The sequence below is a fragment of the Gymnoscopelus microlampas genome, assembly GCF_963454915.1.
Source record: "Gymnoscopelus microlampas genome assembly, chromosome: 6".
Lineage (NCBI taxonomy): Eukaryota > Metazoa > Chordata > Actinopteri > Myctophiformes > Myctophidae > Gymnoscopelus > Gymnoscopelus microlampas.
The window spans coordinates 51,926,311-51,942,435 of NC_139943.1; the positions used below are offsets into that span (position 1 = coordinate 51,926,311).

General features: G+C 37.0%; 1 long non-coding RNA gene across 1 annotated transcript; it reads right to left on the bottom strand.

Moving 5' to 3' along the window:
- Positions 1-14,254: 14,254 nt before the first annotated feature.
- LOC311046702 lies at positions 14,255-15,696 on the bottom strand. Its single transcript, XR_014600916.1, has 3 exons — positions 15,599-15,696; positions 15,302-15,349; positions 14,255-14,369 (listed from the first exon to the last, which is right to left on the bottom strand). It is a non-coding gene; the product is annotated as an uncharacterized lncRNA (long non-coding RNA).
- Between the last annotated feature and the right edge of the window lie 429 nt (positions 15,697-16,125).

Here is a 16,125-nt window from a genome sequence, read left to right on the forward strand (position 1 = left end):
TCAGTTACAAATGATTTAATAATCATTTACAGATGTATTATACATGGCTTATTCATGAATAGTTACTAATACCTTTATAGATGATTTGTAACCGTAGTTATAAAGGTTTTAGTAATCATTTACGAATGTCAATAAACAGGTTGTTAATGATTTGTTAATAGTCTACAAACTGCTTATAAACGTTTATAAATGCTTTAGAATGGGTCGTTACAAATGATTTAATAATCTTTTACAGATGTATATAAATGGCTTATTCATGAATAGTTCACTACTTACTAATACTTTACAAATGATTTGTAACTGTAGTTATAAAGGTTTTAGTAATCATTTACGAATGTCAACAAACAGGTTGTTAATGGTTTGTTAATAGTCTACAAACTGCTTATAAACGTTTATAAATGCTTTAGAATGGGTCGTTACAAATGATTTAATAATCTTTTACAGATGTATATAAATGGCTTATTCATGAATAGTTCACTACTTACTAATACTTTACAAATGATTTGTAACTGTAGTTATAAAGGTTTTAGTAATCATTTACAAATGTCAACAAACAGGTTGTTAATGATTTGTTAATAGTTTACAAACTACTTATAAACGTTTATAAATACTTTATAACGGGTCATTATTGTAAAGTGCTACCAAATAAATTTACTAAGTCCAGAGCTCGATGAATGTTAGGGACCAAAACAAGTCACTACAAAGTACTACCAATCAACTCTAAATTGCCTGAAACGTACTCCTAACAGGTTTTTGGGGGGACGATTTTGGCCTCCACACTTAGTGATTTTTTCGGATTTAACTTTCGTTTCGGTAAAATAAATTTTACCGAAACGAAAATTACCAATCAACTCTAAATTGCCTGAAACGTACTCCTAACAGGTTTTTGGGGGGACGATTTTGGCCTCCACAATTAGTGATTTTTTCGGATTTAACTTTCGTTTCGGTAGTGACAAACTTTCGTTTCGGTAGTGACACAATGGTGAAAAAATAAATTCACCAAGTCCAGAGCTCGATGAATGTTAGGGACCAAAACAAGTCACTACAAAGTACTACCAATCAACTCTAAATTGCCTGAAACGTACTCCTAACAGGTTTTTGGGGGGACGATTTTGGCCTCCACACTTAGTGATTTTTTCGCATTTAACTTTCGTTTCGGTAAAATAAATTATACCGAAACAAAAATTACCAATCAACTCTAAATTGCCTGAAACGTACTCCTAACAGGTTTTTGGGGGGACGATTTTGGCCTCCACACTTAGTGATTTTTTCGGATTTAACTTTCGTTTCGGTAAAATATTTTTTACCGAAACGAAAATTACCAATCAACTCTAAATTGCCTGAAGCGTACTCCCAACAGGTTGTTGGGGGGACGATTTTGGCCTCCACACTTAGTGATTTTCGGTAAAATAAATTTTACCGAAACGAAAATTACCAATCAACTCTAAATTGCCTGAAACGTACTCCTAACAGGTTTTTGGGGGGACGATTTTGGCCTCCACAATTAGTGATTTTTTCGGATTTAACTTTCGTTTCGGAAGTGACACAATGGTGAAAAAATTAATTTACTAAGTCCAGAGCTCGATGAATGTTAGGGACCAAAAAAAGTCACTACAAAGTACTACCAATCAACTCTAAATTGCCTGAAACGTACTCCTAACAGGTTTTTGGGGGGATGATTTTGGCCTCCACACTTAGTGATTTTTTCGGATTTAACTTTCGTTTCGGTGAAATAAATTTTACCGAAACGAAAATTACCAATCAACTCTAAATTGCCTGAAACGTACTCCTAACAGGTTTTTGGGGGGACGATTTTGGCCTCCACACTTAGTGATATTTTCGGATTTAACTTTCGTTTCGGTAAAATATTTTTTACCGAAACGAAAATTACCAATCAACTCTAAATTGAGCTTCAAATTGGAAGTGAATATTTGAAAAATTGAGCAATATCTAATTTGGGGTCTGAAAGGAAAATCAGTAAAATAATTGTTTAAAAAGTGAATTGGAATAGAATTTGAGATTATTCTAAGATCCCCTGACCTCAGACCCTGTGTTTATCTCTTGAGCCACACAGGTATGGATAATACAAAAGAGAACGTAATACTTAAACCACCCTTTAGAAGTTAGATGGACAGTGAAAATGTGCTCCAGGAGTTTCGAACCTTAGACCTTCGGTTTATAAACCCCAGAGTTTTCTCTTGAGCCATGGTGGCATGAACCATGCAACTGAGCACATAATACTTAAACCACCTTTTCAGGATTGAGATGGACAATGAAAAAGTTCTTTAGGAGCTTTGAACCTTAAACTCTTTGGTTCATAAACAGTGACACATCTCTTGAGCCACAGAGACATGAAACATTCAGATGAGAAGGAAATACTTATCCTTTTAGTATTTAGATGCACAGTGTATTTCTACATTAACTTCACCACTTAAACCCTCTATTCTTAGTAAAGTTGCAACTTTACTTTCCCGCTTGCCTTGTTACCATCTACACCATCTAACCCTAACCCTGGTCAAAGCGATACATGTGTTCCTCATGAGTCAAGGCAAAAGTGTAAGCAAGTTTCACGACTTTCGGCCAAACGAGGCAAGACTTATGCCTGTTTAAAGTTTGCATTAAAAAAAACTGCTATAGCGCCCCCCTTTGGCCAATTGGAGTAAGATTGGTTTCAGTGATATTTGGAATGACCATCTACATTTCTGCAAAGTTTCAAAGAAATGTGAGTCTGCATGTATGTGTTAGGGGCAGATGAATAATTGTCATAAAACTGCAATAGTTAAAACCTATGGATACATGGGATTTTTGAGCAATCTGCACGAAACGTTTAACACTTGAACTTTGGACCTCTGCCGACAACTTCTAGGCGGCGGAATTTCCATAAGTGAAAAAATGCAGAAGTTAGGAGCCAATGACTGTTTTTCATATAATTCAAAATGGTGGGAGATCTAAAGGTCAGAGGTCAAAAGTCAGAGGGTGAAAGTTGTTCAGCATGAGGAGACGCATATATGTATCTAAGTTGCATGGCTGTAGGTCAAACAGGGCATGAGTTGTACCTGTTCAAAGTTGGCATTTTCAATTGAGTTCTATAGCGCCACCTTTGGACGAAAGATTGTGAGAATTATTTCTTGATTGTTTTTCATGACCATCTACCATATGGCCGAGTTTCGTAAAAAGCGACAGCACGGTTCAGCCAGAACTGCGAAAAGTGGCAGAATCGGAAGAATAAAGGGAATAATAAAACAGCAGAGCTGAGCTCTGGCCCCGTAATTAAAATCATCTCCACCTAATTAATCTAAATTCTGTAAAATCTACATAGGGTTAAAGGTGTTAAGGCTGGGCGCACCTCTCTCTCACCTCTCTCTCTCTCTCTCTCTCTCTCTCTCACACACGCACGCACGCACGCACGCACGCACGCACGCACGCACGCACGCACGCACGCACGCACGCACGCACGCACGCACACACACACACACACACACACACACACACACACACACACACACACACACACACACACACAAACAACCAAAGCCCATACCTTCACCTTGATCATATTTCATGTTCATTTCATGTTTGATTGTTTTGCTCACCCTTCTTGGCCATATATCTGAGTTCGATCTTTGAATATATCCCATCACTGGACTCAGCTGCAGGCTCATCTGAAAGAAAGAACCATAGATATCTGTATATTCAATCAACAATTAAAATAATCTCCACCTAATTAATCTAAATTCTGTAAAATCTATTAAAGGGTTAAAGTGCTTTAGGCTGGGGCTGGGTGTACCAAAGACCTCTCATACTATGATGTGTGGGATGTGAAGGGATATCACTTTCAAAACAAATGTGGGTCATTTTATCGTCTACTCAGGCTTTTGGGAGCACCCCGGACAGTTTTTAAGTTGCTTGATTCAGTATTTGGATATTTGATATTCATTTCATTAGACACGCCCCCTTCCTATACAAACCCATTGTAACTTCAAACTCCATTTTAACCATGTTAGATTCATCGGAAACACCCGTCCTTGGTTCTGGTGACTGATATTGTCCTTCTAATACGTGAGAAGACTGTGTTTTTTCAATTACTTTTTTTTATTTATTTGTAATATTTTTTGGGGAAAAGGGGAAAAAATAAATGCAATTAAAAATGTATTAAATAAATGAATAAAGTAATCGAACAAACACGCCCCCCTGATGTATTGGGAGGGCAGGAGGGCAGGATAATGAATAATGCTCACCCTTCTTGGCCATATATTTGAGTTCAATCACTGAATATATCCCATCACTGGACCCAGCTGCAGGCTCATCTGAAAGAAAGAACCATAGACATCTGTAAATTCAATTAAAATTTAAAATAATTTCCACCAAATTGATCTTTGCAATTCTGTAAAATCTCTCTCTTTGAAACTCCACATTTATATCAGCATATGTTATCATGAAGTACAGTATAATATGTTACAGTACGATTTCCAGTCGCTTGAGATCCTTGGATTGATTCATTGACATTGGCGCCACCTGCTGGTAAAGGAAAACGGAGAGGTTGACTTGATCAGTGGTTCAGATAAGTTGCATGAAATTAACTGTAAACTTTCCCCTTTAATACATACTGTAACCCTCTTTGAGTGGTTCTCACCTTTAGATGTTCTGTATCGACACAGCAGGAGCAGAAGGATGGTCAATAGAATCACAACAACTAGTCCTACAATCACTCCCACTACATATGGAGAACTGGGTTCCATGGTTCCAGGCACTGAAGGTTGAGCAGTTCCACTCACTGGAGGTTGAGCAGTTCCACTCACTGAAGGTTGAGACACTATGACAGCAATGAAAATATAATTTGAAATAAATCAATACATATTAGAAAAACTCATAGCATTTAGGCCAGGCGCAGACTGGCCATCGAGAAGTTCAGGAATATCCCTGGTGGTGAGCTGGTTGGTCCTTGGGCTGGCCAGTGAGACAGAGTGACTCACGCAGTGTGGCATGACCCGCCTCCCTAATCAAAATTAAATAGTAGTCTACAATCACAAGGAGGTTATGACTACAGTTTTTCCTGTGTTGGTATTGGTTGCTCTACGATTGTATACAATTGCATTTTAGATAATAATCTTACGGGTGAAAAACGTAATCAAGAAATAAAGTCAACCAAAGAGCAAGAGTTCTGGGCAGGATCTCCTCATTTGTCAATAGGAATGCACTGAGGACCCTAGCTGGAGCACTCTTCCAGTGTCCGTTTGACTATGCATGCACCTCAAAGTCCTCTAGCACCTCAAAGTCATTAAAAGCATAACTACAAACCTCTCAAAACAAAAAACAAATTAGACTACAACTAGATCTCACACTTTGGACTCACCTAACCCCTGCTCATTTTGCAAGGGTGTCATGGCTCAGGGTAAAGGACAGAGTATAGCCACTTGCAATGGGTCTGGTCTTCAAGAGACTCAAGGGACCTGTCAAACTACTTCAGAATGAGTAACGCCCATGGGCACAACACCAGGGAGGGAGCTCCACTGATCTCTTCCCCCCAAATTCAGCGCAAACATAGGGATGAAATGCATTCTACTATTCTGCCACCAAAATCTGGAATGCCCTACCACCAGCCATCAACAGGTGCGACCCCCTATACTCTTTCAAAAGCACCATACGATTTCAAGAGCACCTGTCTGCAATTTTCAACAGGACTTAGATAAGTCCACTTTAGTATTCTTTTTTTCTCATGTCAAACAATGTAAATCATGCATTATATTGTGCTATTACAATTCTTTTGCACAAACAACACTTTGAGAATTATTTCACAACTTAAGGCGCAACTTAATTAATTATTTTGTGTTATTACTTTGGATGAATATTTTTGTAAAAACAAATCACGTGGTTAAGTAATTGAGAATTTGTTTACACTCATATTGTGTCTAAAGGTTTAACACTTGAGTCAGTAGGCTACAAAATGTTTATCCAAATTCCAACCCTACATGTGAAAATAATTAAGACAAGGAAAGGTAATACATGTGTGTAAACTTTGTTTAAATATATGAAAAAGAAACTGTAAACACAATACTCACATCTCACTGTCATCCAGCTCTGTGGTGACTCTCCTCCAGAATAGTTACACTTGTAGAAGCCCTCATCAGACTTAGATACAGCAGGTATGATCATCTCTCCATTGGTTTTACTTTGGACCAGTTCTTCATTTCTATAAAAGTCCACGTTGGAGAGAGACGAGCGACTGTCGTGTTTGCATTGAAGAGAGACAGAATGTCCCTCAGTTACAGGGTGGACAGGACTCACCAGGATGACAGAACCATCTGTAAAACATTTAAAAAGTAAAAGAAAAACAAGTCCACATGTTAGGATTCACACTGAACCACAAAAGCATATTAGATTGTTAATAAAGTAATCAGACTCACAATGTATTGTGATGTTGACAGCATTGCTGTACTCTCCCAGTTCAGACTCACACCAGTACACCCAGGTGACACTGTCACCTCGATTTAATGCGATGGATTCATCAGGGTACTTCTTCACTTTCCATTCAGTAGAGATTCCCTCACAGCTCAGTGGGAGAGGCTGAGACTCAGATAAGAAGTGCTGAATTTGGTTAGAACTCACTGTGAGGGAAACTAAAGAATGGACATCTAAAGCACAACACAGGATCAGAGGTCAAACAAAGAGCAGTGCTATAGTGACGTGGTGAATTAAACTCAAGAAACGTGAGAACCAGATCAGAGAATGTGAGAGAGAGAAAATAGGAGGAATTGTGAGTAAGTTAGTGAGGTTGTCTGGAGAAAACAACCTAGTAGAAATGACAATGATGATGTATGACTCAAACTCACCACCAGACCAGACAGACTGAGGTTCACTGTAGCTAGTGTGATAAACTGGGTCTCCTCTGCCAGCTTCACAAACATATCCTCCTGTGCCTGTAGGAGCATGAATGCTGTAGGAACCTTCTACAGTCCCATGGAGGCTACCAGGTAAGGGCTCATAAGTGTAGGAGTCGCGTGATGGTTTAGGAACAGCCCTGTACCAGTAGAACCTCCAGCCTTTAGATGATTCTTTAACATCACAGTTCAGAGTCACTGAGGCTCCAGGACTCAACCATGGAGGAGACACACTCAGAACAGGTTGAGGTTTGTCTGTTGGAAAGCACATTTCTCTGGATTAAAAACATTGTTTACTGTACTGGTACGTCATGCTGTAAGATATGTACGTTTCATGCGATGTCTGATATCTCAAAATCGAATGGTCGAATTGCCTAGAAAAGGCACCACCAGAGGCCTCTTCTCAGCAACCTAATACAACCACCCAACACCCCCTCCTTACCTACATGCAGTACAACCACCCAGCACAAAAGTGAGTAACAAAGTCTTTATTTAATGGTCACAAAATATATGTGTTAAGATCATGTCAATAACATATAGATCTTATTGAGACAATATTCTAAAGTCACAACTATTCATCATGAATTAATGGTTACTAAGGTTATTTTGTAAATTGGAAGCAAATTATTATCAACTGATTCGTAAAGGTCAGTTAATAGTTCATAAATGATTCCTTATTTACTAACAGTGTGTTGGATGTTGGGCCGCTGTTTCAAACCTATTGATAACTAATGGTAGGCCTACACACCAAAATGAACAATCATCTGACAGTAGCCTACTATTTCCCTATAGTGTGCCAGGGGCTGCTCTGCTGTGTCATCATAATTCATGATTGTTTAAATGTGAATATTACATGATCATTTTCCTCAAATTGAAACTTAAGCCTTGGTGAGCAGGGTCGTATCGGATAAGCGAGTTCAGTTTATTAATATAGCATAAGTACAATATTGTCTAAGATAAATAAATATTCACAGCAATGAAAAGAGTTACTGATAAAAAATGTACCAGTGATACTGAAAATAATGTAATTACTCCCTGAAAACAACCAGCTGGCCATTCACAGCTTGACCATCCCTACTATGCAGCAGTCATGTCGTAATGTTTTTAGTTAAGGACGTTAACTGTCATTAATAGACATTGTCAAATAAGTAATGAAGAGAAAATGTATAAACAGGAACTGCTTAGGAAATGTCACATTAATAGAAAATGAAATGATTCAGTAATGTGATGGAATGTTCATTTTCATCAAGTTTTGTTCATCAGAAATTATTTTCAAAATGCACCACCCTTTTACAGCATATGCGTGGTGGAAATGTGTGGGAAAAATAGAAAATCTATTGTAAATGCTTTACTCTTTTATGGGCAGAGAACCGTAATTAAAAGTGTTCTTATAACAGGGCTATGAAAGATCTTAAACATAATGTCAGTGATGAGAAGGTATAATGATATGACTTACCTGATACAATCAAAGTGACTTTATTACTTTGTTTTCTGACCGTGTAACTCTCTTTATGTTCACCGGTACACTGGTATTCACCACTGTCAACTGGCTCTGCTGGAAATGTATAGTTATTGTTTGTGGTATATGCAACAACACCATCTCTGTATATGATATACCACCAGTCAGTGTTCTTTCCTTCTCTCATGTCACATGTGAATGTAACAGTCTCTCCAGTAAATAACTGGGACCATTTGGGTTCCAGGGTCAGAACAGCATCTGGTGTCTCTACACAAACACATAGAACACAAACACATACGTAGAATCAAACCAAATGCTATAGAAACAGCCTGCCTGTCACTAATTCACAGTAACAAACAAGTTGAGTACATGTATAATATACTGATGAACTGATCATTAATCAGACAGGAAAGATTACTTCAAATTAATCTTTACATGGAGACTTCAGGATACAGAATACTCAACAGGTTGCAGTGAGCTAGGCGTAGGCTGTATCACTTATCAAGGTGACAGACATACGCAATTGCATGTTAAAGCCACAAGGTAGCAGCAAAAGAACACACTCTATTACAAGATGCACAAAACATGACAATGCATAATAGTAAACTGACAGACTCATTATGTAATAATTGAGAGGATTAAATGTGTGGCAAATATGACTCTTGAGTGAATAAAGAGAATAGATATTAAATCAATCTTCACCTCGACTGTGTCCATTGGAGATGAAGCTACTCAACACTGAAAAACATTTTATAAGACAATATTATCATATAAACACAATGACCAGTACCATATAGACACAATGACCAGTACCATATAGACACAGTGACCAGTACCATATAGACACAATGACCAGTACCATATAGACACAATGACCAGTACCATATAGACACAGTGACCAGTACCATATAGACACAGTGACCAGTACCATATAGACACAATGACCAGTACCATATAGACACAATGACCAGTACCATATAGACACAGTGACCAGTACCATATAGACACAGTGACCAGTACCATGGAGACGCACACCTGCTCCCAAATAATTAATTACATCACCAGCACACAGAGCAAAAGTAGGTCAAATCAATCAGCTGTCTTGTCACTCAGCAGCGAAAGTCAAAGCCCCCCTTAAAGTTTAAACCATAGCATGACATAGAATGGATCTTCAGACAAACAATTGAGATTGAAAAGATTTCTTCATGTCTTCCTCACCTCAGAGTAAACATTGGACCTATATCTCGGGGTCCGAGATATAGGCTGGAGCCTGGCCTTACATGTAGTGAGTAGGATTTTAAAACTGATTCTAAATTCAACTGGGAGCCAATGGAGGGATGCTAAGATGGATGTGATATGGTCAAATTTGCACCAGTTAAAAGACGGGCCGCATCATTCTGAACCAGCTGAAGACTGTGGACTTCACGCAAATATAGCCAATCTTCCATCATCATGCCAATAAAAAAAACGTGCAACTACTGTACCCACAATTGCCACGCCTCATTTGACTGTAGACTAGAGTTCATTAAAAAAGTCTGGGATGAACTGAAGAAAATGAGCGCTTAAATATATTAACCTGCCGCCCTGAATAAATAAATAAATACTTAATTAATAAAATAATTAATGAATAAATGGCAGTATAATATAGGAGCACACACTAGCGCTCTCTGCACTGTATAGTTATATCATCATTGTTGTTCTTTGGTACTTTGGCTAAAGTAAAATGAAAACTATTGTTGAAATTATATATCTACAACAAGGTGAAAACATTGGTTGAGATCCAACATAACAAACATTAAGCAAGTAAAGAAGCACTTAATATGTAACCTTTTTTAATGAATAAAATGTAATTTTGTCCAATCAGTACGGTAGAGTATGTTAATGCAATATAACTTATACAATTGGGGTGGTTGTATTTTGTCCCCCTGCTCTTCCAATGAGACATTTAGATCGTGTCAAAGGTCATGTCTCACCTAGACACAGGATCTGACACCAATTCTGATCTGAAGGTCAATATTCAATGTATCCCCTGAGCAAGCAGGTAGGCTCCATTAGCTCAATGGTAAACATTTCAGCACTGGAAACCAGATTGAAACCCGGGGTAGAAGAGGAAAGTTACATACATGGTGCAGCTTTGTAGACCCACCATTTTCTTTCATTGTAATGGTTAAAATACTACCGTAGTTCATTATTTCTAGTAATAGTGATATACTCACAGAGGAGAACGCCGGTCAAGATATGAGCCATCTGCTCTCTGCTGTGATGAACGACTCTGAAATACCTTTATACTTCCTGATCACACTAACTTTATAGATTTGATGTGAGAGAGGGAAATGAGAGGGAGAGGGCTGTGCGTGTGTGTGTGTGGAGGGGGGGGGGGGGGGGGAGGAGGGGTAGTGCACTTCATGTCATGAGCTCAGTATTTTTTGTAAATCCACACGTTCTTGAGTTATCTTGTTCACAGACACACCTAAAGACAGACAGTTATCTTGTTCACAGACACAACGACAGACAGACAGGCGGATAGACAGACGGGCTGATTACAGTAAAATACTTTCATGTGTTAGAATATCAAAATGAGAGGGTGTGAAATCAGTGTCTCTAATATTCCAAGGACAATAAGTTGCTGTCAAAGACCTCATGATTGATTATCCACGTTATGGTAGAACTATTGTTCAATAAATATCAAAGTGGTACGGTAGGACTATTGTTTAATAAATATTAAAGACCTCATGGTTGATAAGTGTTAGGACTAGTATTCAAAAAAATATTTGATGTCCAGTGTGATATGTTGACATCCAGCAAACCCAGTCATCATCTGTTGACTAGTTCTATAATGTTTTAAAGACATTAAACAGCATTATGAGTGAAAACAGTCTATTATAATAACCTACAATCTACATTGAAGACTACAGTCTGTATTAAAGTCCTCACTGTCCACAAAGGAAACAGCCTGCTGTGTTTCCAAACCACAAACACACATCACTCAGTGGTCATGTTTCCTTTTGATACTATTTTAAGTTTGTGTTTACGCATGTATGAGTTTCTGTGTGCATGCATACATTGATGTGTGTGTATGTACTTTTCATGCATGCTCTGTGCACTACTACCAAATATATAGTCAGTAGGCCTAATATAGAGCATGCATGGATGACATTTAGAAGTATGAACCATGCACACAGCAGCTTCAAGCACCTCAAAGTATGCAATTCGTATGCATACTTTTTGCAAAAAATGTTTTGTTTGTTTTTCTTCTCACTATTGATGCTATATTTTGTATATTTGTTACATCTTTCTTATTTTGTATTATTAATGCTATACAATGATGAGGAACCAAAATCAAATCATTTTACTTTTGTGTAAAATTGCACTGTACTGTGCACTGTATGTACTGTAAGATAGAACAGTAACAGTCTTGAATGTTGAACATGCACACCAGAGCTAGGGGACAATGCAGTATAAATACTAATAACCATAAGAGCTGAAGAGTTGCAACACTGAATGACAGGAAGACATACATCTCTGTAGAACCACAGTGCTGTAGTCTCATCACTTTGTCAAACATATGAAACAGGAAACTGTTTTCTGACTCATGGAGGTATACAGAGGTGGAGGAAGTACTCACATATTTACTTAAGTAAAAGTAGCAATGCCAGAATATAGTTACAAGTAAAAGGTGTTCAATATGTTACTTGAGTAAAAGTATAAAAGTATTGGCATCAAAATATACTTAAAGTATCAAAAGTAAAAGTACTAAAATGTTTGAAAATAGACGATCTACAAGCTCACAATGCGTCGCGATGCAATGAGCTGTGAGCTTGTAGATGGGCTATTTTCAAATATGCTAGGTAGAAAATAGGGCTTAATGTATGCTTTATAATAAGAAAATTGAAAATGCTCCAGTAAAGTAAAAAATACCTCAAAATTGTCCTTCAGTACAGTACTTGAGTAAATGTACTTAGATACTTTACACCACTGCTCATCACTTTGTCAAGCACATGAAACAGGAAACAGAACGGTCTTCTGACTCATGGACTTATTTGATATTAAAGATAGCACAAAATTGCACATTTTCTTGGCAGTTAAATCCTTCTCAGTCTCTTCATTCATGTTGTGTTCTCAGACCCCGAGATGAGGGCAAAACAAGGACTGTTAACAACCTTTAAAACCAACCATCCGTTGCCACTGCGTGGCCTATTGCAACAGTTTTTGTTGAACTGTACAGGTCATAGAGATTCATTCAGATCAGCTCATTTCGGATGGCTGTAGCCGAGTGGGTAGAGAGGGTGACTGAAAAATGCCAAAACAAAATAAGGGAATGTTATGTTTACTTCCATGTTGTATTCCTTTTCAAAATAAGGCAAACCAGATATATTTTTTGCTGTCCATAGAATAATTGGAACCATTTTTAAACATGAGATCATTATGGTCATTCTTGGCCAGCATGTATCATCAGTAGTCATCAATGTCATACTGTATCTATGATGTATGACTCCTAATTTGGGCAAGGTTTCAGCCCAATTAGAGCTGCACTGATCCATTATAAAATTCAAGTTAAGTGTTACAGCAACATTGGGAAACACTGCTGTAGTGTAGACTGTCAAAAGTAAACTGACACTGTTCTTGTGTGTTCTAGAGATGTGGAAAGAGAGAGAAACGTCAGTGTAAGAACAAACTTATTTTAATAGAACTGCAATTACAAGCAGATGTACCTTGTTCAGATTCTAAGATCATTCATACAAGGATTATAACATTTTATAAGGTTTTATGAACAAACTGAGTAAAGAGAATAACATGCATTCATTTAAAACATGTAGGCTAAGCATAAAACACAACATTGAAAAATGACGAAAAAAACACTTTATCACTTTAACACTTTATGTAAAATAACTGAAGGTATGATGAATTGAGAGAACAAAAGACAAAGAGAGAGACAAATAGTGAACTTGTATTTGTGCTGGGGGGGAAGCCATGGGGCAACGAAATGTTTTTAATATTGAAAATCCAAAAAAAAGTGAGATTGTATAATTAATTGTTTATAAACACAAATAATAATGAATAAAACATGAGGTTATTTGTTTGAGATGAAAGAACGCAGCTTTCAGACAGCAGGTCAAAATGTACAAGTTGAAAATTCAAAAGAAAATACTTTAGCAAAATATAATTATTTTACACAAAAATGCAATTAGAATAGGTTAAAGAAAACGTGTTATCTATTTAAGCTTAAAATATATAAATGTTTTAACACCTACACAATAATTGTACCGTAATATCATAATATGTAATATAAAATGTGTTATGTAATATAAAGGATTTAAAACCACAATTGTCATAAAAATTAATCCTTTCTATAATATATAAATTACATTAATGTGCTAGTCTACTAAGGTAAGTGAAAATTACGGCGTGAAAAAAATCTATACAAGCACAGGATGTTTTCACATCACATTCAACTCATTCTAATCCAAACTGTGACTTCATGTACGTGTGTGACTGTGTGTGCATATGAGCTTGAACATAATTGCATTTGTATGGTTGTGTATATGTTAAATCTTACCTTGCATTTACCAGTGGTGGAAATTAAGTACATTTACTCAAGTACTGTATTTAAGTAAAACATTTTATGTATTTTTAATTTACCAGAGTACTTCCCATTTTCAATAATTTTACAAATATTGGCAAAAATAAATGATTCACTATAATTATTTAAAAACTTTATTTACCAGTTACTTTGTAGCTTTTGATTATTATTACAAAACCACTTCAGATACATACTTTGGCAACTTGAAAATAGCAGATCTACAAGCTCACAACTTGTGAGCTTGTATATCGGCTATTTTCAAAGGATTTTTATATATTTTATACATATGAAAACTTTTACTTTGGTACTTTAGGTATTCTAATACCATTTACTTATGTTTACTTAAGTAAAACAATTGAGTACTTCTTCCATCACTGATGCATTTATTGAAGATCCATTTGATCCACATGTTGTGTTGGGTTGTCTGTATCTAAGGACCAGATGTCTGTATCTAAGGAGACACAGAGTTACGGAACACATTTAAAACAGGATACTCTGGCATTAAACATACAGTATAACATTATAGTCTGGCTCTACAGACTGCTTCATCTCTGTCCCAGCTAAGGGGTCCTTGGTCTAAAAAACGTTGAAGACCCCTGGTCTAGACCCTCTAGAAGACAGCACTCTGGACCTGACTTGGCTCTGTGCTGTACTGGACCAATCTACACCAAATCTCTTTGCCAGAAATAAACGATCTACAAGCTCAAAAGGTGTTGCATTGCGACGCGTTGTGAAAACTGCTCAAAAGTTTGGAAACAAGCCTATATTTCAGTTGATTAATTCTCCCCTTCAATAATACCAATTGGCATTGTATTTTATATTGTTGCAAAGCTTTTTTGTGTATTTGTGGAATGAGCAACACAGCTAACCGTGCTACTACCCCACTGGTGACAGACAGTCACACACCTGTGACTGGCACCACTTGAAGCTCAAAACAAGAGTGAATACCAACAGAAGAATATTGCAGAGGATTTTGGCACATTTTGGGTGCGCTACCTAGCCTGACACTCAGCCTGAATTTTCATTTTGTTTCACTCCATTATTCAGTCTGAAAGCCCTCTCAGTGCAGCCGTTCTCTGAGATGGGAGCGTGGCCAAAGTGGGACTCTTTGGCGATTGGTTCATACTGGATTATCCCGATCCCGATTGGGTCGTTTAGATTTGCAAATGAGAAAACCCCGCCTTTCACAGCGTCACCAGACCCTGAATGTGAGGATAGAGATTTCAGGGGCTGGGGCCCGGCTAGGCGCTACCCACAAGAGGCAAAGAAAATTACACAGCTTTCTAACAAATCAAAATGATACATCTGAACCTTCCTAACATTAATATTCCACAAGAATACTACCAAATAAAATGAGATTAAAATAATTGGATTTGATCTTACCATCATAGTCGTCTGAGTGGTTGATTACTTCATAGATGCTTGTGTTGCCTAAAGGTAAATAAAGGTAAATTTTGTGTTTATTTTTGTTATTTCAAATAATGGTTTCATTTCAGTTGATTAGTCTACTAATTAGGAATAATGAACACAAAACAAACTGACAGACTTTAATGTACTTCCAAAAAGGAAATGTAATTGTTTTAATGAATGAAGATTTTTTTTTATTTGAAGTTATTCATTTTGATCCAAATTAGAACCAGTCAGAAGTGTCCTTAATCAACATGATTGGTTCAGACTGACCGTGTTGCAGTGGGCAGTACACGTCATCAGGAGCCCCACTTTGATTGGTCCTCTGGTCTCCAGCTGAATCCTGATTGGTTCCCAGAGACTGAACAGGTCTGTTATTAAAATATACATATTTAGCAGAAATAAAATAGAAAACAAGATGGGATCTATTGCTGTCATGTAGACGAATAGACATGAATCAATACTTACATAACCTGTACATAACATGGATCTGTAAATTAATGTTGTAACATAAATAGTTGATCCAAATAAAAACATACAGGTATAATTTCAGTTATTTAGTCAGTTTCTTACAGAACACAAAACTAAGGTTGTTCATTATACAAAAATAATTAAAACACATGAATCAGAAGACAGAAAATACTCAAAAAGCTAAAAAAAAAAAAAAAAAGAAATGTAAAAAGCGGTCTTGAACAAAGTCTTAAACAAAAGTGTTAGAAACCATTGCCTTGAACTGACCAAAAGAAGGAAGTTAAGGGATTTTAAGGACTTCTGGAGCTCATTCCAAGCAGATGGAGCAC